Below are 13032 nucleotides of genomic sequence, written 5' to 3'. Positions count from 1 at the left end.
TCGCTGCCTGCAGACACCGAGCAGCCACACTAGGTGGGCGGCCTAAGCCGTAGGCGAAATGTGCTCACTCGCTTGGGCGCGACGTCAAGCTCTAAATAAGGCTTTCACTAGCGTGAGCGTTGCGTGAGCGTCGTGGAAGGTCGGAAAAGTCGTCTGCATGGGTGAGTGCCATGTTTGGGGAGCGTTTCGTAGTTTGCGCAGTGCAATGGAGACGCGGAAACGTGTTGTGGCCCAGTGTTTTGCAGTTGGACGACAAGAGTGGTACACAGTAGTAAAGTGCGAGGCAGTGAGTTGGCATGAACAGTCGAGTGCACAATTGGGCTTCAGATGTGCTTGTTACCTCAGGCGCGGTGTGATTGTCGACAAGGTTTGTGACTGTCCTTTCAAAAAATGGCTCTGAGCACTATGGGACTCAACTGCTGTGGTCATCAGTCGACTGTCCTTTCAATTTAAGACGTTAAATACAGACGTAATTTGTAGTCGTAATACCAGAGCATCGAAACTACTTGGAACTCTTGTGTATATGAACTTGACCGCGCCTTTGTACACTGGTCCCTTCACCCCTACAAACCAACCAACCATCAGGTCCGTGCACATCAGAGTAGCAAAGAATGGAAAACAGCGCAGCTTTGTTGCGCTTGGGGGCGTAGCTAAGTTGGTAGAGCGTTCGCTTTGCATGTGAAAGGTCCCGGGTTCAAGCCCCGGCGCCTCCATGTTTTGTGGACAGTGCATGGTAAGTGTTGGTCGCGGCGAGCCTAAAGACACGCAAGATGTTGCAAAGCCAGCGTCACAGCTCATGTGATGTATACTGACGTAAGGAGAGCAAGACGTAAATGTGAGGACCGGCTGTTGTCGAGGTGTCATCGAGTGCAAATCTGTCTTAGGTATAACGGCCTAACCTCAATGAAGTCTAGAGAGTGGACAACACGTTCGTCTTACTCAGAGCGGTGGCCGAACGCTATTTTCGACGTTGTGCGCGCCACTTTAATTTTGGCCAACTACGATTCGATACAGAATGCAGGAAACCTGAAAGACACCCTCACGGACACATTGAGAATAGTGTTTGTCTGCGGAATAATGGGAGTGCAAGGGGTCTGTGATATTGATATGGTTGTATGTAGCACTATTTGTCATCAGCGGGCGTAGCTCAGATGGTAGAGCGCTCGCTTAGCATGCGAGAGGTACTGGGATCGATACCCAGCGCCTCCAGAATTTTTAACACACCTACATGCGCACACTGCCACGCAAGTGGGATAATTCACAGCCAGCGAATGTGTCAAGGCAGATACGAGCGAACGATTAGCAGCCACAACTGGCAAGCGTGCTGTTACGCGCAGGAAGCACCCTCCTCCCACCGCTACACTGAATTTAGAAACAGTACAAGTCTGCCCTTAAGATTCTCAAACCTATGTCGGAAAGATCTGCCTTGCGCCGAGTTCACAAAAATCCCACTGCACATTCCCATTCTTTACGTGCAGTCGGCTGCTACTGGTGTTGCTAGTTGTGACTGCTGATGACAGATGCCGTAGCAATCAATTCATGGAGTGAGTTGTATGTTTTGCGATACTCTGTCTCTGACAAGCAAGCAGAGGTGACACAGGCGCGAACACGGGAAGCTTGCAGCCCCTCGCTGCCTGCAGACACCGAGCAGCCACACTAGGTGGGCGGCCTAAGCCGTAGGCGAAATGTGCTCACTCGCTTGGGCGCGACGTCAAGCTCTAAATAAGGCTTTCACTAGCGTGAGCGTTGCGTGAGCGTCGTGGAAGGTCGGAAAAGTCGTCTGCATGGGTGAGTGCCATGTTTGGGGAGCGTTTCGTAGTTTGCGCAGTGCAATGGAGACGCGGAAACGTGTTGTGGCCCAGTGTTTTGCAGTTGGACGACAAGAGTGGTACACAGTAGTAAAGTGCGAGGCAGTGAGTTGGCATGAACAGTCGAGTGCACAATTGGGCTTCAGATGTGCTTGTTACCTCAGGCGCGGTGTGATTGTCGACAAGGTTTGTGACTGTCCTTTCAAAAAATGGCTCTGAGCACTATGGGACTCAACTGCTGTGGTCATCAGTCGACTGTCCTTTCAATTTAAGACGTTAAATACAGACGTAATTTGTAGTCGTAATACCAGAGCATCGAAACTACTTGGAACTCTTGTGTATATGAACTTGACCGCGCCTTTGTACACTGGTCCCTTCACCCCTACAAACCAACCAACCATCAGGTCCGTGCACATCAGAGTAGCAAAGAATGGAAAACAGCGCAGCTTTGTTGCGCTTGGGGGCGTAGCTAAGTTGGTAGAGCGTTAGCTTTGCATGTGAAAGGTCCCGGGTTCAAGCCCCGGCGCCTCGATGTTTTGTGGACAGTGCATGGTAAGTGTTGGTCGCGGCGAGCCTAAAGACACGCAAGATGTTGCAAAGCCAGCGTCACAGCTCATGTGATGTATACTGACGTAAGGAGAGCAAGACGTAAATGTGAGGACCGGCTGTTGTCGAGGTGTCATCGAGTGCAAATCTGTCTTAGGTATAACGGCCTAACCTCAATGAAGTCTAGAGAGTGGACAACACGTTCGTCTTACTCAGAGCGGTGGCCGAACGCTATTTTCGACGTTGTGCGCGCCACTTTAATTTTGGCCAACTACGATTCGATACAGAATGCAGGAAACCTGAAAGACACCCTCACGGACACATTGAGAATAGTGTTTGTCTGCGGAATAATGGGAGTGCAAGGGGTCTGTGATATTGATATGGTTGTATGTAGCACTATTTGTCATCAGCGGGCGTAGCTCAGATGGTAGAGCGCTCGCTTAGCATGCGAGAGGTACTGGGATCGATACCCAGCGCCTCCAGAATTTTTAACACACCTACATGCGCACACTGCCACGCAAGTGGGATAATTCACAGCCAGCGAATGTGTCAAGGCAGATACGAGCGAACGATTAGCAGCCACAACTGGCAAGCGTGCTGTTACGCGCAGGAAGCACCCTCCTCCCACCGCTACACTGAATTTAGAAACAGTACAAGTCTGCCCTTAAGATTCTCAAACCTATGTCGGAAAGATCTGCCTTGCGCCGAGTTCACAAAAATCCCACTGCACATTCCCATTCTTTACGTGCAGTCGGCTGCTACTGGTGTTGCTAGTTGTGACTGCTGATGACAGATGCCGTAGCAATCAATTCATGGAGTGAGTTGTATGTTTTGCGATACTCTGTCTCTGACAAGCAAGCAGAGGTGACACAGGCGCGAACACGGGAAGCTTGCAGCCCCTCGCTGCCTGCAGACACCGAGCAGCCACACTAGGTGGGCGGCCTAAGCCGTAGGCGAAATGTGCTCACTCGCTTGGGCGCGACGTCAAGCTCTAAATAAGGCTTTCACTAGCGTGAGCGTTGCGTGAGCGTCGTGGAAGGTCGGAAAAGTCGTCTGCATGGGTGAGTGCCATGTTTGGGGAGCGTTTCGTAGTTTGCGCAGTGCAATGGAGACGCGGAAACGTGTTGTGGCCCAGTGTTTTGCAGTTGGACGACAAGAGTGGTACACAGTAGTAAAGTGCGAGGCAGTGAGTTGGCATGAACAGTCGAGTGCACAATTGGGCTTCAGATGTGCTTGTTACCTCAGGCGCGGTGTGATTGTCGACAAGGTTTGTGACTGTCCTTTCAAAAAATGGCTCTGAGCACTATGGGACTCAACTGCTGTGGTCATCAGTCGACTGTCCTTTCAATTTAAGACGTTAAATACAGACGTAATTTGTAGTCGTAATACCAGAGCATCGAAACTACTTGGAACTCTTGTGTATATGAACTTGACCGCGCCTTTGTACACTGGTCCCTTCACCCCTACAAACCAACCAACCATCAGGTCCGTGCACATCAGAGTAGCAAAGAATGGAAAACAGCGCAGCTTTGTTGCGCTTGGGGGCGTAGCTAAGTTGGTAGAGCGTTAGCTTTGCATGTGAAAGGTCCCGGGTTCAAGCCCCGGCGCCTCGATGTTTTGTGGACAGTGCATGGTAAGTGTTGGTCGCGGCGAGCCTAAAGACACGCAAGATGTTGCAAAGCCAGCGTCACAGCTCATGTGATGTATACTGACGTAAGGAGAGCAAGACGTAAATGTGAGGACCGGCTGTTGTCGAGGTGTCATCGAGTGCAAATCTGTCTTAGGTATAACGGCCTAACCTCAATGAAGTCTAGAGAGTGGACAACACGTTCGTCTTACTCAGAGCGGTGGCCGAACGCTATTTTCGACGTTGTGCGCGCCACTTTAATTTTGGCCAACTACGATTCGATACAGAATGCAGGAAACCTGAAAGACACCCTCACGGACACATTGAGAATAGTGTTTGTCTGCGGAATAATGGGAGTGCAAGGGGTCTGTGATATTGATATGGTTGTATGTAGCACTATTTGTCATCAGCGGGCGTAGCTCAGATGGTAGAGCGCTCGCTTAGCATGCGAGAGGTACTGGGATCGATACCCAGCGCCTCCAGAATTTTTAACACACCTACATGCGCACACTGCCACGCAAGTGGGATAATTCACAGCCAGCGAATGTGTCAAGGCAGATACGAGCGAACGATTAGCAGCCACAACTGGCAAGCGTGCTGTTACGCGCAGGAAGCACCCTCCTCCCACCGCTACACTGAATTTAGAAACAGTACAAGTCTGCCCTTAAGATTCTCAAACCTATGTCGGAAAGATCTGCCTTGCGCCGAGTTCACAAAAATCCCACTGCACATTCCCATTCTTTACGTGCAGTCGGCTGCTACTGGTGTTGCTAGTTGTGACTGCTGATGACAGATGCCGTAGCAATCAATTCATGGAGTGAGTTGTATGTTTTGCTATACTCTGTCTCTGACAAGCAAGCAGAGGTGACACAGGCGCGAACACGGGAAGCTTGCAGCCCCTCGCTGCCTGCAGACACCGAGCAGCCACACTAGGTGGGCGGCCTAAGCCGTAGGCGAAATGTGCTCACTCGCTTGGGCGCGACGTCAAGCTCTAAATAAGGCTTTCACTAGCGTGAGCGTTGCGTGAGCGTCGTGGAAGGTCGGAAAAGTCGTCTGCATGGGTGAGTGCCATGTTTGGGGAGCGTTTCGTAGTTTGCGCAGTGCAATGGAGACGCGGAAACGTGTTGTGGCCCAGTGTTTTGCAGTTGGACGACAAGAGTGGTACACAGTAGTAAAGTGCGAGGCAGTGAGTTGGCATGAACAGTCGAGTGCACAATTGGGCTTCAGATGTGCTTGTTACCTCAGGCGCGGTGTGATTGTCGACAAGGTTTGTGACTGTCCTTTCAAAAAATGGCTCTGAGCACTATGGGACTCAACTGCTGTGGTCATCAGTCGACTGTCCTTTCAATTTAAGACGTTAAATACAGACGTAATTTGTAGTCGTAATACCAGAGCATCGAAACTACTTGGAACTCTTGTGTATATGAACTTGACCGCGCCTTTGTACACTGGTCCCTTCACCCCTACAAACCAACCAACCATCAGGTCCGTGCACATCAGAGTAGCAAAGAATGGAAAACAGCGCAGCTTTGTTGCGCTTGGGGGCGTAGCTAAGTTGGTAGAGCGTTAGCTTTGCATGTGAAAGGTCCCGGTTTCAAGCCCCGGCGCCTCCATGTTTTGTGGACAGTGCATGGTAAGTGTTGGTCGCGGCGAGCCTAAAGACACGCAAGATGTTGCAAAGCCAGCGTCACAGCTCATGTGATGTATACTGACGTAAGGAGAGCAAGACGTAAATGTGAGGACCGGCTGTTGTCGAGGTGTCATCGAGTGCAAATCTGTCTTAGGTATAACGGCCTAACCTCAATGAAGTCTAGAGAGTGGACAACACGTTCGTCTTACTCAGAGCGGTGGCCGAACGCTATTTTCGACGTTGTGCGCGCCACTTTAATTTTGGCCAACTACGATTCGATACAGAATGCAGGAAACCTGAAAGACACCCTCACGGACACATTGAGAATAGTGTTTGTCTGCGGAATAATGGGAGTGCAAGGGGTCTGTGATATTGATATGGTTGTATGTAGCACTATTTGTCATCAGGGGGCGTAGCTCAGATGGTAGAGCGCTCGCTTATCATGCGAGAGGTACTGGGATCGATACCCAGCGCCTCCAGAATTTTTAACACACCTACATGCGCACACTGCCACGCAAGTGGGATAATTCACAGCCAGCGAATGTGTCAAGGCAGATACGAGCGAACGATTAGCAGCCACAACTGGCAAGCGTGCTGTTACGCGCAGGAAGCACCCTCCTCCCACCGCTACACTGAATTTAGAAACAGTACAAGTCTGCCCTTAAGATTCTCAAACCTATGTCGGAAAGATCTGCCTTGCGCCGAGTTCACAAAAATCCCACTGCACATTCCCATTCTTTACGTGCAGTCGGCTGCTACTGGTGTTGCTAGTTGTGACTGCTGATGACAGATGCCGTAGCAATCAATTCATGGAGTGAGTTGTATGTTTTGCGATACTCTGTCTGACAAGCAAGCAGAGGTGACACAGGCGCGAACACGGGAAGCTTGCAGCCCCTCGCTGCCTGCAGACACCGAGCAGCCACACTAGGTGGGCGGCCTAAGCCGTAGGCGAAATGTGCTCACTCGCTTGGGCGCGACGTCAAGCTCTAAATAAGGCTTTCACTAGCGTGAGCGTTGCGTGAGCGTCGTGGAAGGTCGGAAAAGTCGTCTGCATGGGTGAGTGCCATGTTTGGGGAGCGTTTCGTAGTTTGCGCAGTGCAATGGAGACGCGGAAACGTGTTGTGGCCCAGTGTTTTGCAGTTGGACGACAAGAGTGGTACACAGTAGTAAAGTGCGAGGCAGTGAGTTGGCATGAACAGTCGAGTGCACAATTGGGCTTCAGATGTGCTTGTTACCTCAGGCGCGGTGTGATTGTCGACAAGGTTTGTGACTGTCCTTTCAAAAAATGGCTCTGAGCACTATGGGACTCAACTGCTGTGGTCATCAGTCGACTGTCCTTTCAATTTAAGACGTTAAATACAGACGTAATTTGTAGTCGTAATACCAGAGCATCGAAACTACTTGGAACTCTTGTGTATATGAACTTGACCGCGCCTTTGTACACTGGTCCCTTCACCCCTACAAACCAACCAACCATCAGGTCCGTGCACATCAGAGTAGCAAAGAATGGAAAACAGCGCAGCTTTGTTGCGCTTGGGGGCGTAGCTAAGTTGGTAGAGCGTTAGCTTTGCATGTGAAAGGTCCCGGGTTCAAGCCCCGGCGCCTCGATGTTTTGTGGACAGTGCATGGTAAGTGTTGGTCGCGGCGAGCCTAAAGACACGCAAGATGTTGCAAAGCCAGCGTCACAGCTCATGTGATGTATACTGACGTAAGGAGAGCAAGACGTAAATGTGAGGACCGGCTGTTGTCGAGGTGTCATCGAGTGCAAATCTGTCTTAGGTATAACGGCCTAACCTCAATGAAGTCTAGAGAGTGGACAACACGTTCGTCTTACTCAGAGCGGTGGCCGAACGCTATTTTCGACGTTGTGCGCGCCACTTTAATTTTGGCCAACTACGATTCGATACAGAATGCAGGAAACCTGAAAGACACCCTCACGGACACATTGAGAATAGTGTTTGTCTGCGGAATAATGGGAGTGCAAGGGGTCTGTGATATTGATATGGTTGTATGTAGCACTATTTGTCATCAGCGGGCGTAGCTCAGATGGTAGAGCGCTCGCTTAGCATGCGAGAGGTACTGGGATCGATACCCAGCGCCTCCAGAATTTTTAACACACCTACATGCGCACACTGCCACGCAAGTGGGATAATTCACAGCCAGCGAATGTGTCAAGGCAGATACGAGCGAACGATTAGCAGCCACAACTGGCAAGCGTGCTGTTACGCGCAGGAAGCACCCTCCTCCCACCGCTACACTGAATTTAGAAACAGTACAAGTCTGCCCTTAAGATTCTCAAACCTATGTCGGAAAGATCTGCCTTGCGCCGAGTTCACAAAAATCCCACTGCACATTCCCATTCTTTACGTGCAGTCGGCTGCTACTGGTGTTGCTAGTTGTGACTGCTGATGACAGATGCCGTAGCAATCAATTCATGGAGTGAGTTGTATGTTTTGCGATACTCTGTCTCTGACAAGCAAGCAGAGGTGACACAGGCGCGAACACGGGAAGCTTGCAGCCCCTCGCTGCCTGCAGACACCGAGCAGCCACACTAGGTGGGCGGCCTAAGCCGTAGGCGAAATGTGCTCACTCGCTTGGGCGCGACGTCAAGCTCTAAATAAGGCTTTCACTAGCGTGAGCGTTGCGTGAGCGTCGTGGAAGGTCGGAAAAGTCGTCTGCATGGGTGAGTGCCATGTTTGGGGAGCGTTTCGTAGTTTGCGCAGTGCAATGGAGACGCGGAAACGTGTTGTGGCCCAGTGTTTTGCAGTTGGACGACAAGAGTGGTACACAGTAGTAAAGTGCGAGGCAGTGAGTTGGCATGAACAGTCGAGTGCACAATTGGGCTTCAGATGTGCTTGTTACCTCAGGCGCGGTGTGATTGTCGACAAGGTTTGTGACTGTCCTTTCAAAAAATGGCTCTGAGCACTATGGGACTCAACTGCTGTGGTCATCAGTCGACTGTCCTTTCAATTTAAGACGTTAAATACAGACGTAATTTGTAGTCGTAATACCAGAGCATCGAAACTACTTGGAACTCTTGTGTATATGAACTTGACCGCGCCTTTGTACACTGGTCCCTTCACCCCTACAAACCAACCAACCATCAGGTCCGTGCACATCAGAGTAGCAAAGAATGGAAAACAGCGCAGCTTTGTTGCGCTTGGGGGCGTAGCTAAGTTGGTAGAGCGTTAGCTTTGCATGTGAAAGGTCCCGGGTTCAAGCCCCGGCGCCTCGATGTTTTGTGGACAGTTCATGGTAAGTGTTGGTCGCGGCGAGCCTAAAGACACGCAAGATGTTGCAAAGCCAGCGTCACAGCTCATGTGATGTATACTGACGTAAGGAGAGCAAGACGTAAATGTGAGGACCGGCTGTTGTCGAGGTGTCATCGAGTGCAAATCTGTCTTAGGTATAACGGCCTAACCTCAATGAAGTCTAGAGAGTGGACAACACGTTCGTCTTACTCAGAGCGGTGGCCGAACGCTATTTTCGACGTTGTGCGCGCCACTTTAATTTTGGCCAACTACGATTCGATACAGAATGCAGGAAACCTGAAAGACACCCTCACGGACACATTGAGAATAGTGTTTGTCTGCGGAATAATGGGAGTGCAAGGGGTCTGTGATATTGATATGGTTGTATGTAGCACTATTTGTCATCAGCGGGCGTAGCTCAGATGGTAGAGCGCTCGCTTAGCATGCGAGAGGTACTGGGATCGATACCCAGCGCCTCCAGAATTTTTAACACACCTACATGCGCACACTGCCACGCAAGTGGGATAATTCACAGCCAGCGAATGTGTCAAGGCAGATACGAGCGAACGATTAGCAGCCACAACTGGCAAGCGTGCTGTTACGCGCAGGAAGCACCCTCCTCCCACCGCTACACTGAATTTAGAAACAGTACAAGTCTGCCCTTAAGATTCTCAAACCTATGTCGGAAAGATCTGCCTTGCGCCGAGTTCACAAAAATCCCACTGCACATTCCCATTCTTTACGTGCAGTCGGCTGCTACTGGTGTTGCTAGTTGTGACTGCTGATGACAGATGCCGTAGCAATCAATTCATGGAGTGAGTTGTATGTTTTGCTATACTCTGTCTCTGACAAGCAAGCAGAGGTGACACAGGCGCGAACACGGGAAGCTTGCAGCCCCTCGCTGCCTGCAGACACCGAGCAGCCACACTAGGTGGGCGGCCTAAGCCGTAGGCGAAATGTGCTCACTCGCTTGGGCGCGACGTCAAGCTCTAAATAAGGCTTTCACTAGCGTGAGCGTTGCGTGAGCGTCGTGGAAGGTCGGAAAAGTCGTCTGCATGGGTGAGTGCCATGTTTGGGGAGCGTTTCGTAGTTTGCGCAGTGCAATGGAGACGCGGAAACGTGTTGTGGCCCAGTCTTTTGCAGTTGGACGACAAGAGTGGTACACAGTAGTAAAGTGCGAGGCAGTGAGTTGGCATGAACAGTCGAGTGCACAATTGGGCTTCAGATGTGCTTGTTACCTCAGGCGCGGTGTGATTGTCGACAAGGTTTGTGACTGTCCTTTCAAAAAATGGCTCTGAGCACTATGGGACTCAACTGCTGTGGTCATCAGTCGACTGTCCTTTCAATTTAAGACGTTAAATACAGACGTAATTTGTAGTCGTAATACCAGAGCATCGAAACTACTTGGAACTCTTGTGTATATGAACTTGACCGCGCCTTTGTACACTGGTCCCTTCACCCCTACAAACCAACCAACCATCAGGTCCGTGCACATCAGAGTAGCAAAGAATGGAAAACAGCGCAGCTTTGTTGCGCTTGGGGGCGTAGCTAAGTTGGTAGAGCGTTAGCTTTGCATGTGAAAGGTCCCGGTTTCAAGCCCCGGCGCCTCCATGTTTTGTGGACAGTGCATGGTAAGTGTTGGTCGCGGCGAGCCTAAAGACACGCAAGATGTTGCAAAGCCAGCGTCACAGCTCATGTGATGTATACTGACGTAAGGAGAGCAAGACGTAAATGTGAGGACCGGCTGTTGTCGAGGTGTCATCGAGTGCAAATCTGTCTTAGGTATAACGGCCTAACCTCAATGAAGTCTAGAGAGTGGACAACACGTTCGTCTTACTCAGAGCGGTGGCCGAACGCTATTTTCGACGTTGTGCGCGCCACTTTAATTTTGGCCAACTACGATTCGATACAGAATGCAGGAAACCTGAAAGACACCCTCACGGACACATTGAGAATAGTGTTTGTCTGCGGAATAATGGGAGTGCAAGGGGTCTGTGATATTGATATGGTTGTATGTAGCACTATTTGTCATCAGCGGGCGTAGCTCAGATGGTAGAGCGCTCGCTTATCATGCGAGAGGTACTGGGATCGATACCCAGCGCCTCCAGAATTTTTAACACACCTACATGCGCACACTGCCACGCAAGTGGGATAATTCACAGCCAGCGAATGTGTCAAGGCAGATACGAGCGAACGATTAGCAGCCACAACTGGCAAGCGTGCTGTTACGCGCAGGAAGCACCCTCCTCCCACCGCTACACTGAATTTAGAAACAGTACAAGTCTGCCCTTAAGATTCTCAAACCTATGTCGGAAAGATCTGCCTTGCGCCGAGTTCACAAAAATCCCACTGCACATTCCCATTCTTTACGTGCAGTCGGCTGCTACTGGTGTTGCTAGTTGTGACTGCTGATGACAGATGCCGTAGCAATCAATTCATGGAGTGAGTTGTATGTTTTGCGATACTCTGTCTGACAAGCAAGCAGAGGTGACACAGGCGCGAACACGGGAAGCTTGCAGCCCCTCGCTGCCTGCAGACACCGAGCAGCCACACTAGGTGGGCGGCCTAAGCCGTAGGCGAAATGTGCTCACTCGCTTGGGCGCGACGTCAAGCTCTAAATAAGGCTTTCACTAGCGTGAGCGTTGCGTGAGCGTCGTGGAAGGTCGGAAAAGTCGTCTGCATGGGTGAGTGCCATGTTTGGGGAGCGTTTCGTAGTTTGCGCAGTGCAATGGAGACGCGGAAACGTGTTGTGGCCCAGTGTTTTGCAGTTGGACGACAAGAGTGGTACACAGTAGTAAAGTGCGAGGCAGTGAGTTGGCATGAACAGTCGAGTGCACAATTGGGCTTCAGATGTGCTTGTTACCTCAGGCGCGGTGTGATTGTCGACAAGGTTTGTGACTGTCCTTTCAAAAAATGGCTCTGAGCACTATGGGACTCAACTGCTGTGGTCATCAGTCGACTGTCCTTTCAATTTAAGACGTTAAATACAGACGTAATTTGTAGTCGTAATACCAGAGCATCGAAACTACTTGGAACTCTTGTGTATATGAACTTGACCGCGCCTTTGTACACTGGTCCCTTCACCCCTACAAACCAACCAACCATCAGGTCCGTGCACATCAGAGTAGCAAAGAATGGAAAACAGCGCAGCTTTGTTGCGCTTGGGGGCGTAGCTAAGTTGGTAGAGCGTTAGCTTTGCATGTGAAAGGTCCCGGTTTCAAGCCCCGGCGCCTCCATGTTTTGTGGACAGTGCATGGTAAGTGTTGGTCGCGGCGAGCCTAAAGACACGCAAGATGTTGCAAAGCCAGCGTCACAGCTCATGTGATGTATACTGACGTAAGGAGAGCAAGACGTAAATGTGAGGACCGGCTGTTGTCGAGGTGTCATCGAGTGCAAATCTGTCTTAGGTATAACGGCCTAACCTCAATGAAGTCTAGAGAGTGGACAACACGTTCGTCTTACTCAGAGCGGTGGCTGAACGCTATTTTCGACGTTGTGCGCGCCACTTTAATTTTGGCCAACTACGATTCGATACAGAATGCAGGAAACCTGAAAGACACCCTCACGGACACATTGAGAATAGTGTTTGTCTGCGGAATAATGGGAGTGCAAGGGGTCTGTGATATTGATATGGTTGTATGTAGCACTATTTGTCATCAGGGGGCGTAGCTCAGATGGTAGAGCGCTCGCTTAGCATGCGAGAGGTACTGGGATCGATACCCAGCGCCTCCAGAATTTTTAACACACCTACATGCGCACACTGCCACGCAAGTGGGATAATTCACAGCCAGCGAATGTGTCAAGGCAGATACGAGCGAACGATTAGCAGCCACAACTGGCAAGCGTGCTTTTACGCGCAGGAAGCACCCTCCTCCCACCGCTACACTGAATTTAGGAACAGTACAAGTCTGCCCTTAAGATTCTCAAACCTATGTCGGAAAGATCTGCCTTGCGCCGAGTTCACAAAAATCCCACTGCACATTCCCATTCTTTACGTGCAGTCGGCTGCTACTGGTGTTGCTAGTTGTGACTGCTGATGACAGATGCCGTAGCAATCAATTCATGGAGTGAGTTGTATGTTTTGCGATACTCTGTCTCTGACAAGCAAGCAGAGGTGACACAGGCGCGAACACGGGAAGCTTGCAGCCCCTCGCTGCCTGCAGACACCGA

The 13032-nt window shown here is 50.6% G+C and overlaps 9 non-coding genes across 9 annotated transcripts; all 9 read left to right on the top strand.

The window, feature by feature from the left end:
- Positions 1-640: 640 nt before the first annotated feature.
- Positions 641-713, top strand: Trnaa-ugc (transfer RNA alanine (anticodon UGC)). The gene has a single exon. It is a non-coding gene; the product is annotated as a tRNA-Ala (tRNA).
- A 423-nt stretch (positions 714-1136) lies between these two features.
- On the top strand, positions 1137-1209 carry Trnaa-agc (transfer RNA alanine (anticodon AGC)). Its single transcript has one exon. It is a non-coding gene; the product is annotated as a tRNA-Ala (tRNA).
- Positions 1210-2763: 1554 nt separating this feature from the next.
- On the top strand, positions 2764-2836 carry Trnaa-agc (transfer RNA alanine (anticodon AGC)). The gene has a single exon. It is a non-coding gene; the product is annotated as a tRNA-Ala (tRNA).
- Positions 2837-4390: 1554 nt separating this feature from the next.
- On the top strand, positions 4391-4463 carry Trnaa-agc (transfer RNA alanine (anticodon AGC)). The gene has a single exon. It is a non-coding gene; the product is annotated as a tRNA-Ala (tRNA).
- A 1554-nt stretch (positions 4464-6017) lies between these two features.
- On the top strand, positions 6018-6090 carry Trnad-auc (transfer RNA aspartic acid (anticodon AUC)). The gene has a single exon. It is a non-coding gene; the product is annotated as a tRNA-Asp (tRNA).
- Positions 6091-7642: 1552 nt separating this feature from the next.
- Trnaa-agc (transfer RNA alanine (anticodon AGC)) lies at positions 7643-7715 on the top strand. The gene has a single exon. It is a non-coding gene; the product is annotated as a tRNA-Ala (tRNA).
- Positions 7716-9269: 1554 nt separating this feature from the next.
- On the top strand, positions 9270-9342 carry Trnaa-agc (transfer RNA alanine (anticodon AGC)). Its single transcript has one exon. It is a non-coding gene; the product is annotated as a tRNA-Ala (tRNA).
- Positions 9343-10896: 1554 nt separating this feature from the next.
- Trnad-auc (transfer RNA aspartic acid (anticodon AUC)) lies at positions 10897-10969 on the top strand. Its single transcript has one exon. It is a non-coding gene; the product is annotated as a tRNA-Asp (tRNA).
- Positions 10970-12521: 1552 nt separating this feature from the next.
- Trnaa-agc (transfer RNA alanine (anticodon AGC)) lies at positions 12522-12594 on the top strand. The gene has a single exon. It is a non-coding gene; the product is annotated as a tRNA-Ala (tRNA).
- The last annotated feature ends 438 nt before the right edge of the window (positions 12595-13032 follow it).

The sequence above is a fragment of the Schistocerca nitens genome, chromosome 10, assembly GCF_023898315.1.
Source record: "Schistocerca nitens isolate TAMUIC-IGC-003100 chromosome 10, iqSchNite1.1, whole genome shotgun sequence".
NCBI lineage: Eukaryota > Metazoa > Arthropoda > Insecta > Orthoptera > Acrididae > Schistocerca > Schistocerca nitens.
This window is presented reverse-complemented; position numbering and strand designations above follow the sequence as displayed.